Source organism: Bolinopsis microptera, chromosome 2 (genome assembly GCF_026151205.1).
Source record: "Bolinopsis microptera isolate Bmic1 chromosome 2, MBARI_Bmic_1.0, whole genome shotgun sequence".
Taxonomy (NCBI): Eukaryota; Metazoa; Ctenophora; class Tentaculata; order Lobata; family Bolinopsidae; genus Bolinopsis; species Bolinopsis microptera.
In genome coordinates, this window is record NC_087073.1 from 20,013,725 (window position 1) to 20,026,786 (window position 13,062).

General features: G+C 37.7%; 1 protein-coding gene across 1 annotated transcript in view; it reads right to left on the reverse strand.

The window, feature by feature from the left end:
- LOC134811890 (titin-like) overlaps positions 1–13,062 on the reverse strand; it is a 72,694-nt gene that overhangs the window by 40,077 nt on the left and 19,555 nt on the right. The gene's annotated exons all lie outside the window — the stretch shown is intronic.

Genomic DNA, 13,062 nt, shown 5'->3' on the forward strand with positions numbered 1-13,062 from the left:
GTCCTTTAGTTTCGCTAGCTCATCATGAAGTGCCTCATTAGCTTATTGCTTTTTGGAATATGCAGTCTTTTCACAGTAGTTGATGTTCTTTGTTACTCAACTATAAGCGTCCTGAAATTATCAATGTAAAAATATGTTCCAGTACAACAAAACAATTATTTCAACATTGATCACCAGTGTCACAACTCACAAAGTTAATTACCAGTGTCGCAAAGTTAATTACCAGTGTCACAAAGTTAATTACCAGTGTTACAAAGTTAATTAATTATATAATAACTTAAATACTATTTTCTGCTGATTTCAATCCTGTTTCCACCCAAATGTCATTCTGTAAGTGTAATCACTGTGCTCAAGATTCTCCATAAAGATTTAAAGTAGTTGGATTCTAAATAATATTGGATCATGAGCAGTTCAATTTGAGAAGAAGATTTTCTTTGTCTTACCTTGTGTGGAAGAAGGAACAGCTCCTTCCTGCGGTGTCTGTATGATACATTAGGATCGTTTACAACAATAAACCTGCAAATTTCCTTGTTAAATGTGACATTAAACCATACCCTGGATTGTTGAGAGATATCAATGTTAGAATTTCGTCTCTCCCTCAGAAAAGCCAGTTTAAATTCAAAATCACAGATTAGCTAAGATGAAGGTACTTTAAAGAATCAATTCTTATGTTTGAGAATTATTGTGAACAAACTCGGAAAGAGCAGAAAAATTCCCCAACATTAAATTGTCAGTGACACAAGGCTAATAGTAATAGTTAAGTACTATAAAACGCACAATCATTCGATCAAAAGCTTGTGTGTCTTACCATTAACTTACACTTAATAGGTCCGTGTTAGTACGCTTGTTATCGTCGAAAAGAATCTGATCCGCTTCATGACGAGAGTTGCTAATAAGCTCCGAGAAATCTCTTCAGCTTTTATCTTTTTATGATATAAGGAGTCTACGTCCTGTGATGGTGAATTGTTGCGAATTTTTACTCGACCATGTGGAGAAATATCTGATAGCAAGAAAAACGCAAGAAAACGATAGCTAAACAAGGAAAAACATTAAAATTGTATTATGAGCTGCAAAAGGAATACGACGTGATACTACGCCAACATAAATTTCCTTCGTTCAATATTCCGTTGACTTACGTTTTCATGTTCTTAACTTATGTCGCCATCTTAATCTAGGATCGTACGCTTCTTTTTTACTGGGTTAACTGCATCTTGGAAAGAGTTGAACATTTGCATGTTACACTAATAAGTTTTTATGAATGTCAAATATCGACTTAAGTCTAGAAATATTTTACGACAAGATCTTAACAAGTAAATAAACAATGTTTTTAGGTAACTTACTTTATTGAATCTGGTGACTTAGTCTCGCTAGCTCATCATTGTACCTCATTGCTTTAGGAATGCAGCCTTTTCACAGTTGTTCTTTTTTACTTAGTTATAAGCGCCTGAAATTATCAATGTACAATTTTGTTCCAGTACAACAAAAACTTATTTGCAATGAACTTGGTGTACTGAATTTTGAAGAGAATCGAATTATATTATACTAATGCAGTTTTTTCAATGTTAATCTTAAATTTACGTCTAAAGAAATGTTTTCGGAAGATTTCAAGAAGTAGGAAACAAATTTTTCTGGTCGCTAACTTACTTTATGGATTATGGTCACTGCAACAATATAATTCCATATTTTCTTGCGTCCCGGTTATAGTGGTCTGGTACTACTCCAGGGATCTTCGTGTGATCAGTCGAATAGTTAGCAGATTTCTTCATGACTCCATCTATTAGTTATCCTGAAAAGCAGATCAGTTGAACTTAAAGCACCGCGATCTTCAGCTATATAGGAGCTGATCATTATAACAGTCAATCAAATATTGATAATCGCTATTTAATTTCAAGAGCTTAAAAAATGTATGCCTTTATATTAAAAATTAATTTTTGATACGGCTCTTTTATTCTTTTTTAACGGTGCTGTATAGTCCCTAATATTTAGGCACGTACCGTGGTATTTGTTGGAGCTGAAATGTTCTTACTTGAGTCCGCACTATTTAGCTAAAATATAACTGATTAGAATTAATTTGGATTGATATCATGAAGTACCACTATTACGATATCGTAATAGTGCTAATAATTATAGTGGTACTACCCGTATTGAAACTAAAAAACCAGTTCTATCAATTTCATATTTGAGATTGGGGACGGATCTCAAATGCAAACATAAATATAATTGTAAATTGATTGTTTAGATTCTGAAGTGGTACCTGTTGAGTGTTGAAATTTTATGATTTCCTCCGTGTAACCTTCCTTCATTCTGTTTTGCAGTTTACCAACTGTCCCTGCAGAGAGTAATGTGTTATTCAATTAAAATAAGCTGAGTTTCACAATATCACTGAATTAGAATATTAATAATTGACCTCATCAGACTATTAAATATTTGCCATTATCGAGAGTTTATTTCCTGAAACTATTTGATGCCCGCGAAAATTATTTCATATTACGTTATCGTTTCTGATCTTATTAGTGCTTACCGCCTGCAAGATTAAGGTCATCTTTCTTTCCGTGAGTAGAACCCCTTCAAGTTTCTTCGCTCTACTTTTTTTCTGAAATTTTAAACAGCTTCATGATTGCCTTATTAACCATTTTATACCAAGCATGATGTACATTTTCACAAAGAATTTGTTTATTTATCTAGAAACATGATTACTTGATCAATATTGTACAGGATTTATGTTTCTAAATAACACTTACCTGGGGACCCCAGGCTATTATGTTCATGAACGAATAGAGATTCGGCGGAATGACAGGATGAGCGCCGCCCAGTAAAATAACACAACATTTATTGAAAATTGTATTCACTGATGACTGATCGCCACCATACTACTGCTAAAATTATATTTGTCGGTTCGTATGATATCTTTGGTAAGGAAAATATCTAAAATATAAACCTAAACCTATTCCAAAATTATTGAGGTGTTTTAATGTTCCAGATTTCGCGCCATGGCCTAGCCCATATATGTTCATCAGGTTCTGTTGGCCAGACAGAACTAAAGTGTAAAATGTTTGTAGCGCCTAATCAGTCATCACGATCTCGAAATTTTTATTTTGCTCTGCGGTCTATAGTTTCCAAAGTAACTCGCACTAATAACGTGAAGCTCGCAGCATCTGTTTCTCGTGCATATAATATATTATAAGTATATATGTTTTACGACATAAATATTAATTTAAATGTTTAAATGTTAATCATTAACTTAATAAGCTATCTTAATAAGCAGGTTAAACATACTTATGATTTCACAAAGTGGCGCATCATGGACAAGACCAACTATCTCCCCATCCAGACACGTCACTTTTCCCCCTCTGTTGATGAACCCTGTTTCGCAATGTACCGTCATCAGGGTTCTATGTGCTACAGGAAGTCCAGGCTCCGTTGATGACACGTTCTTCAGGCTCAGTTCCTTGCAACCTTCGGTAGATATTGTAATTTTAGAATGTCATATTTTCGCGCAACTAGTAAATTGTCGTGAAATTTTGTCTAATGACGCTTTAAAAATATAGCTAATAGTATAACTCATGAAGCTATGACATGATATAATTTGACAGTTTCTGAATAATATATCTGGAGAAGCAACTTAAGATTAATGAGTTCAATAGACTACCTAATTGTGCGATGATCACTATTTCAAACACACCGATGAAATTCGACCCACTTATTTCTACAGTGTCTCCAAGTTTACATCCGGAGGGGACATAATCTCCAGGGATTGTGTTTTCATGGTACACTGTGAGGGGATAATTATCACAAGTATAACTTCCCTCACAGATACACGTGTCTCTAGAACAGGTGTACTGCGTGTTCTTTTCCTGTGTATAATAATGCACCACCTGCTTAATGCAGTGTTCCTTATCTAGGGACGCTCTAAACCAGGCCTTATTAAACCCTCCTGGTTTTGCAGAAGAAAGGGTGCTCAGATCCCTGTCTATAGCATTGTCTGCTCCACTCTTAGCCACGTTATCTTCCCAAGTCGCAGACTGAGACACAGAGGCAGGTGTTATCTCACCTGGTTCCTCTGGTCTTAGTGCACCTGAAGTAGTGAAAACTTCACATTATGATCATACTGTTTTCAATTAGTCAACTTAGGGAAATAGTGTGGATTTGAGTTGATTACAACTAAAATGTTATAAATATTGAGTAATCAATCGAAGGATTAACTTAAATCTACCGCTACTATTAGCTATTATTTAAAGCACTGATATAATCACTAATTCGAGTGTATCACCAATTCACTTTTACCTTTGAGGCGTTGCCAGAGCAAAGCCGTAATGATGATTAAGGTTGCTTTCATGTTCGGGTTCCTTATGTCCTAATTTCTTAATATATGAAGAACAAGGGTATTATTTAATTTAATAAACAAATTATTCACAAAAAAATAATGCATCGATGTTTATTGTTTAATGAGTAATTGGTATTTTAACATTAGAGATTTCGGTTCGACTATGTTCTCATTCTGCTGTTCTGTGAAAAAGGATGTATGTCAAGTTGATGTCTTTTGGGAAAATTGGACTAACATGTTGTTTGACCAATTATAGGGTCTGTCAGCTAACAAACTAACAAATGTGCAGGGTATCTTAAACATCCGCTACAGCTTAGCAACGAGGCAAGTGAGGAAAGCAAGTACTACTACTGTATACAAATGTGCTAAAAAGCTTAACCATAAACTGGTCTCCCGCACACTCAGATGCTGATTATGTTTGGCCCAATTGTATTTATATTTTGTCAACGTACTCGCATTACAATTAAAATATGCAGCAAAACCGACAAAAAAGGCTATAAAGCTATAAAATCTGACTATAGCACTAGCAAAGAAGACTACTTATAGCTTTCTTTCTGTGACGACAGGCTTTCTTATATTCAACGAATATACTCCTCGAAATTAACACAACTCTACGATAGTGAATAGTGATGGGTGGTTATATTGGTTACCCCCCCCCCCCCCCCCCCCCCCATCATCACTCATCAGTGGCTATAAATCTGGATATGGCTAGGCTGAATAATTCTTCAAGTAGTACTCGATCGTAGCCTTTAAATAGTGTCTTATAGAGTATAGACGCTATGTCTTTGCAAAACTGATTAGGGAGGAAAATCATGAATAACAACTGATGAAGCTTTGTTAGCAAATTGCCGACGGTTTTTTCAAAGTACCTCAAGAATAAATTACTATTAGACAGGCAAATTAGGTTTTTTTCTTCCTTTCAAAATATCACTAGAATAACCTGTTATGCCAAATAAATATATAGGCTTAGACTAGGGTCCGTCAGTTAACAATGCTTTATCAATTATCATTCATGATGCTCCCCTTAAACGATAATTGGCTAATCAGTTTAAAAAATTGCATACAGTATACTACAGTATACTTTTAACTTCTTGAAGACGCCTTTACCAGTGGTTAGGGGTACCGATGCGAATCGGTAATTTTAACGACATAACGGACACTTTAAGTTTATGCACAATTTACACTTAACGCACGGATAACACAGGGGTAACCATATGTATACGAGTTATGGCTATTATCTTAACTAGGAACCGACCGGAAATCCGGCTGAATCCGGTTCCGGCCGGATATCCGGCTTCAAAATCCGGTTCCGGTTCCGGCTCCGGCTGGAAAAAAAATTGCCGGATTTTTGCCGGATTTCAGTTTTTTTACCGAAAAAAAAATCAAAAAAATATTTTCGGCTAATAATGAACAGGGTAGCCTGAATCGTGGAAAAAAAGTGGTTTTCAGAAAAACTTTTTAAAAATGTTGACTTAGAAGTTTTTCGGTCCGAGTCGTTCTCGAGACGTACCTCCTGTATCGAGAGCTCCCGCTTCCGAGCTCGTGTTGCAAAGGGGAGGCCTGCCTTCCAAGATCACATTACCGGGGGGAAACCTCGAGTCCAGAATTGTGTATCGATGGGTAGGTGCGGACTTCGAAAAACCGAAAAAATATTTTCGGCTAATAATGAACAGGGCCGGGTAGCCTGAATCGTGGAAAAAAGTGGTTTTCAGAAAAACTTTGAAAAATTTTGACTGAGAAGTTTTTCGGTCCGAGTCGTTCTCGAGACGTACCTCCTGTATCGAGAGCTCCCGCTTCCGAGCTCGTATTGCAAAGGGGAGGCCTGCCTTTCGAGATCACATTACCAGGGGAAACCTCGAGTCCAGAATTGTGTATCGAGGGGTAGGTGGGGACTTCGAAAAACCGAAAAAATATTTTCGGCTAATAATGAACAGGGTAGCCTGAATCGTGGAAAAAAGTGGTTTTCAGAAAAACTTCGAAAAATTTTAACTTAAGTTTTCGGTCCGAGTCGTTCTCGAGACGTACAGCTCCTGTATCGAGAGCTCCCGCTTCCGAGCTCGTGTTGCAAAGGGGAGGCCTGCCTTCTGTGATCACATTACCAGGGGAAACCTCGAGTCCAGAATTGTGTATCGAGGGGTAGGTGGGGACTTCGAAAAACCGAAAAAATATTTTCGGCTAATAATGAACAGGGTAGCCTGAATCGTGGAAAAAAGTGGTTTTCAGAAAAACTTCGAAAAATTTTAACTTAAAAGTTTTCGGTCCGAGTCGTTCTCGAGACGTACCTCCTGAGTCCTGTATCGAGAGCTCCCGCTTCCGAGCTCGTGTTGCAAAGGGGAGGCCTGCCTTCCGAGATCGCATTACCGGGGGGAACCTTGAGTCCAGAATACAGAATAGTGTATCGAGGGGTAGGTGCGGACTTAGAAAAAACCGGAAAATATTTTGGGCCACCTCCCTGGGCTAGCCCCCGGCTATAATCGCAAAATTTGCAGTATTAAATCTTCTGATTATGAAATACGAAATATGAAGGTCACGTGTTCAGGGTCTGGGTAGCTACTTAATTAGCTCATTACTGCAATCATGTGACTCAGCTCTAGACGCCAGACGGTGATTAGTACTGTACTAGACAGTGCCTGCTTACGAACAACCTTATTAAGCACCTCTGGTTGTAAGTCACGTGACCCAATGATACTCAGACTTGCATGAAAAAAAGGGAATTCGCACAAACGCGCTCAATCAGGGGTCTGGCAGCATATGCCAATTAGATATCATTTCTGATTATTACTCGTCTAGTGTCGTGACTCGTGTCTACTCGTGTTACATTGTGTCTGCTACGTACTGCTTGTTTAAGCAATGTCTAGTATAGTAGATAGGAAGATTTGTAAAAAAACTATATCTGTTCGGACGTTGAAGCCGCCCTAAGTCGAGTCGAGTAGTAGTAAATCTAAAACATCGTCCGTCTGGTTGTTCTACTCAGAAAAAAATGGGATCCCTTATGCAAGCTGCAAGAAGTGCTCGATGAAGATTAGGCGTGGAAAGGAAGGAAATTTTCCGGCAACATCCGGCTGCCTTTTATTTCACTCTGAAACCACCGGTTCCGGTCCGGCAAAATCCGGCTTGCCGGATTTGAGATCCAAATCCGGCTGAATCCGGTCCGGCAGCCAAAACCCCAATCCGGTCGGTTCCTAATCTTAACTAAAGTACATCATTTGACTAAAGAAGAAGCTAAACCCAACCTTGGCCTTGGCCAACTGGAGCGAGGAGGATGATGAGTTTGAGGAGTTCCCGGTAGAAGAGTGGAAGCAGGAGGATACTGACCAGGCTGACTTGCCGTCCTCTGATTATCAATTACAGCTAGATTCCAACGGAATTGCCGGATTTGACCATGGATCATGAGCAGTTTAATTTGAGAAAGCGCTCGTTGTTAGTACTTGAATAATCATGTTTTAGGGTGCGGTATTAAAAATGTTTATTTTTTGATTTTCGATTTTGACCAAGAAACGATGAAAATAATTATACCCATTTTTCCAGCTATTATAATTGGACCTTAGGATTCGAACCAAAGGACCCAGTATGCAACCTAATAACCTAACATCAGATCTAGAAACCTACCACTCTATTAGTTAGTACCACTTGACCTTTAGATCCACTCCAAAAGACCTGGCATGTTACTTTACTATCCGAGATAGTTTCAATGGTAAGAAAAACAGGGAATGAGCAGACCATAAGTCAAAGTGAGTAACGGCCAATGCAACCCATCATACTGCGTCTCCTAAATACACAAAATCCAGGGCCAGGGGAGTCAGAAGGATGTCACTTTGAATGTTTTATTCATTAACCTGGTCGAATTGAGATGAGCAATTTAAATTTTAAGCCGTCAAGGATATCTTGAGTGGTAGGAAATTTTGACATAAATTGTAACTGGGGGAGGTTGCCCATCGCGTAATTGAATTATTCAGAATATCTATCCAATAAAACCTTATCACTGAATCACGTGACTTGATTCCATGTCCGTTATTGGCCCTCAGGAGGCTGCGTACTATAATGCTCCATATTCACGTGACTTGATTCCATGTCCGTTATTGGCCCTCAGGAGGCTGAGTACTATGCTCCATATGCACGATAACCAGGTTTTGTGCGAGCAAATTTTATCCCGGAGAAACTTTGTGAGTTGACATAGTATTAGAGATTTGTTTAAAGAGCTCATCTTTGAGCACTTGTCTACTTGGCGACAAGTATTCAACTTCAAAGCAAAGGAGCTACTCCTTTAATATACGTACGGAGCCGAGAGGAAGTTTTTGCAGGGAAACCTTAAGTGTCACCAAAATATATGAATCTGCGTTAATTGCTCGGGGTAAATTGCAAGGACCTTTTAAAGTTATGCTCGGTAAATTTCCTTTACTGAAACTATTAGTATTAAGTTGACAACCATGGATCATGGAGATATGTGTGGAAATTTATTGAAGTGTTTAGTCTTTTTTATGGGACATGTTTTTTACCCATATTCCTATTGTACAGTTTATGCATACCATTTATTGAACAACCAATTAATTAACGTGTAGTTTACGTCTTTTGGTCTGCCAAGTAAAGTATTGCCGCAAAGTTAAAGTATCAGCAAGCCCGAGGGAAATACCATTTTATCACGATCAAGTCAAGATATTGTGGGACTTCCATATCCAGACCGACCATGTTAATAGTTAGGCCACGTGGTACCTACTCCTTTTTACTAAGTGTTTTACTCTTTTTCTGAACTCTAGAATGTGACTGAGGAGTGAATATATTTGTCCTAGTATTTTTTTTAAAGCTTGACGGTGCCAGGCGGTTCTAATGACCAATTAAAACATACAAAACAATAGTGAATAATAATCCCTCTGTTCAGGGCACTGCACACTATATGGGTCATGTATAGTATGAAATCACCCCAACACTTCAATAGCCTACAATGAAATCAAACCAAAATATTGCGAAAACTATGAAGTTTTGTGTGCTCATATGGAACGAAAACAGAAAAAAACTAGTATACCAATAAACTAATATAGTAATCGGCTGCAAGTACACACATATCTATTATCTACGGACTACGCATATGTAGGGACACACACACACTAAAATTAATGGAAATAATTACCGGACTTTATTATTTACAGACCTTAATGCCACAGACATTATTTATACGGACGTATTCACTAAAGGTCTTCGGCGTGAAAGAAACATTCGTGATAATTATGACCGATAAGGTATGTCGTACTCTGCAGATAATGGGACTATAGGTAGGTAGTCAGTTGCTAAATCAGGCATTGTAAGTGTAACTTTGTCTCCAGTCCCGAGTGAGTATCTCTAAATAATTTAAGTTAACTCCTTATATTTCTTAACAGTGAGACGGTAATGTAATTGTTTCGGTGAATCTATTGCTAACTTCTATTCGTATTTTGGTTGTCCAAAATGAAATTAGGCTAGCGTACAACATAATTTCTTTAATAGTGAAGGTATTTTAGACCCTGGATCTAATTATCTGATTGGTGCTAATTGCACAAGAATGATCTGTGTCTTGAGGACTACATGTTATTTTGAAGTTTAATCAGATGAACAACCTGATTAGCAAGTTGTAACAAAGGAAATGCTGCAGGTCGCACAACGAGACGAGAAAAGTAGGTCAGACTCGTCATTACGACGTGAGCAGTACAAATACAGCATACGAGATAGCGATCCTCACTTATATTTCCATTAAATCGTATCTTGCAGCAGCTCTCTTTATTCGCCAAACTACACCATGATGAAATTCACCAAGACTCTTATCTGCCTGACCCTTGTGGTCCTTGTCACTTGCAGAGCCCTCGAGGAGGACGACCAGACCATTGGTTGGGGCAGAGCAGAAGCAGCTGAGGGAAGTATGGATCAGGGAGCTGTTGAGATGGAGCTTGCGGAGGAACTTGAGGATCAGCACCTTGGTCTCGGATCAGGAGAGGAAATATTTTAGATGATCTTAAGAGACAGCTTCATGATTTTGAATCGATAGTCGAGAACATTGCATCTTTTATTTGACTTTTTGGTGACGATTTAGATTATCATAACTTTGTGTTTACGATATTGAGCCTAAAAGCTTAAAAAGGTGATAACTGATTTTAACCTGCATTTACTAAACGATCATGTATAACTTGATATGCTAATTCTGTATTGATTAATTGAATTTTGAAAATTGTGTTTTAGTTGTTAAACTCAAAATTAAAAATCAGAAGAATGGGAAAAGAGGATTGTGGATCAGCGTATCGAATAAAACGTTGTTGGGAATTTGGTAATCTAGCTAGGCACACTCGAGGCACATTTAGGGCGCAAAACTGAAATTCCTGAGGCACAGTTGGGGCAAAAAGTTACTTGGGCACACTCGGGGGATAGTCGGGGCACACTTGGGGCACAGTCGAGGCAAAAAATGACTAGAAGCACAGTTTAGGGAAATTAAACACACTTGGGACACCATTGCTGTACCCCAACTGTGCCCTAAGAGTAGGTGTCCCCCAAGGCCAAGTGTGCATAGCTAGATTTAAGATTACCAACTGGCCGCGTTGTTACTATTTACTGTAACACAATTACCTAATTGGACTTTATTCGACCGGACATCGCGTGAACAGACATAATTTTGAACGGACATTAGAATGAAAGCTCAAGCGGCCATCTACTTACTCAACTTAGGACGTCCGCCATGAAAATTGGAACGGATAGTGAAATTAACGGACATGAACGCTTGGGCCTCTAGCCTCAAATTAATGTCCGTTCAAAATCAAATAAAGTCCATTATAATGGACGTTATAACGTAGGTATAACGAAAAGAGGGTCTAGTAAATCCAAATTATTTTCTTGACAAAATAGATATTTTTAACAAGATTTTTAATAAAATTGTTAATAAGTGTACTTATTTTCAAATTGTAAACAAACATCGATTTCAGGGTACATAGCGTACTAGATGCAGGTTGTAAAATTTTCATTCCAATTTTATACAACAATATGTTTTCACAGCAATTATCACGAATAGCATTAGTATATTATTTAATATTTAATTATCAGCGATGCTGCAAGAAATTTACAATTTCAATACTTATATAGAGGAGATTCATTTGTATTAAGTACAACTACAGGGTGTTACAAGACTCGTGTCTGAATTTGAAATTACAATTTTTCTATTTTACGATGGAGCAAATTAGATGCAAACGGTTTAGGAATGTTTGTTAGGTCATCCATTTTAGTTATTTCTTGCAAAACGAATTTTTTCATAATCTTGCATTAGCTTTCAAAAAATTCTTCGAAAAATTTCAAGATCTGCTATAAATATGAGAGTATAGTTGGTCAACGAAAGCTCATTTGGATCTTGAGCTACTTGTGTCTTGCTGCATGTACAGTTTCACAATTCACATGCATCCTCTCCGCCGAAACGGCTAGGCTACAATCATGAAGTGATGGGTCGGGCAGCGTCTCGCAAAAATCAGAAACAAATAACAATTATAGTGCTGCTGAACAATGGGATGACGGCCTTCGGAACAATTGCTTTCAAAATGGAAATTTAACAATGTGAACTGATAATTCTTGCAAGAAATAAGATACATTGTAATTGTGCCAATTTTCCCCGATTCATGGCTTTTGAGGCGAAGCCTAAAAACAAAAGGTAAGAACGAGGGTTCAAAATCGAGATTATTTTACATTTTAGTTTTTACGATATATCCTAAAATGTATATAATAACGATAAGCTAAACCAATGACCAAGTTTGCGTTCATTCGTACGAATGTATAATATTCGCGGTGATCGTTTTGAATTTTTTTAATTATTACAACACTGCAAATCTATTGCTATGCATTTATTGATGACGTAACAAATGGATATAATGTAATGTAGTCCGAGGAGTCTTACATCCTACTCGCGTCTTAAAACATAAAATGGCGTTTTCCTCGCACTGTATCATATTCATTTATCATTAAAAAAATAATGTAGATAGTCGTTACTGAGCGGCGCTCAGCCTGTCACTCCGCCGCGTATCTTCATTTGGTGTTCATGGTGTTTATGAACACTAAAGCCTGGGGTCCCCAGGTAACGCTCCTGAAGTTGCTATGGTAATACTAATATAAATATAATATTCGAAAAGTTAGTTTACACGACTTCCGGGATGAATCTCTGTCGTAAATACTAAATGCAAGACGCTTAACAGGGCAATAAAATCGCTACACGAATAAAATGTACGAAAGTACAAAATTGATCTCAGAAAAAAAGCAAATTCAAAATTCAGAGAAACATTTTTTGTTTTAAAAAGCAAATAATTGCCAATTCTGTTTTTTCATTCATTTTTTAAAATTCCAACATATGTGACCCGACCCGGGTCTAATTAAATCGACCTTATCAACAGCTTTCTAATTAGTGATCGGTGACGAAGCCTAGACACTAATTCACTGGCGTCAGATTGTGAATGTAATTGATTTACCGGGCCAATGATAAAGAGTGATTGCACAGGAAGTCAAAGTTTTGATAAAATGATCTACTCTCAAACGGAAGTTTTGTTTACTTCCGTGATCAACCTGTCTTCCGCACATTCCACGTTACACTTACTGATCCGGGACACAGAGCTATACAAATCTGATAATGAAGTGAAGAAAAGAAGAGGTGTGAACCATATGAAGGAAAGGAGTGATCACTGATCGCTGACGACGATACATGAAGTGGTGTGCACTACACAAGATTCCAGAGAGAGAGGGAGAGAGGG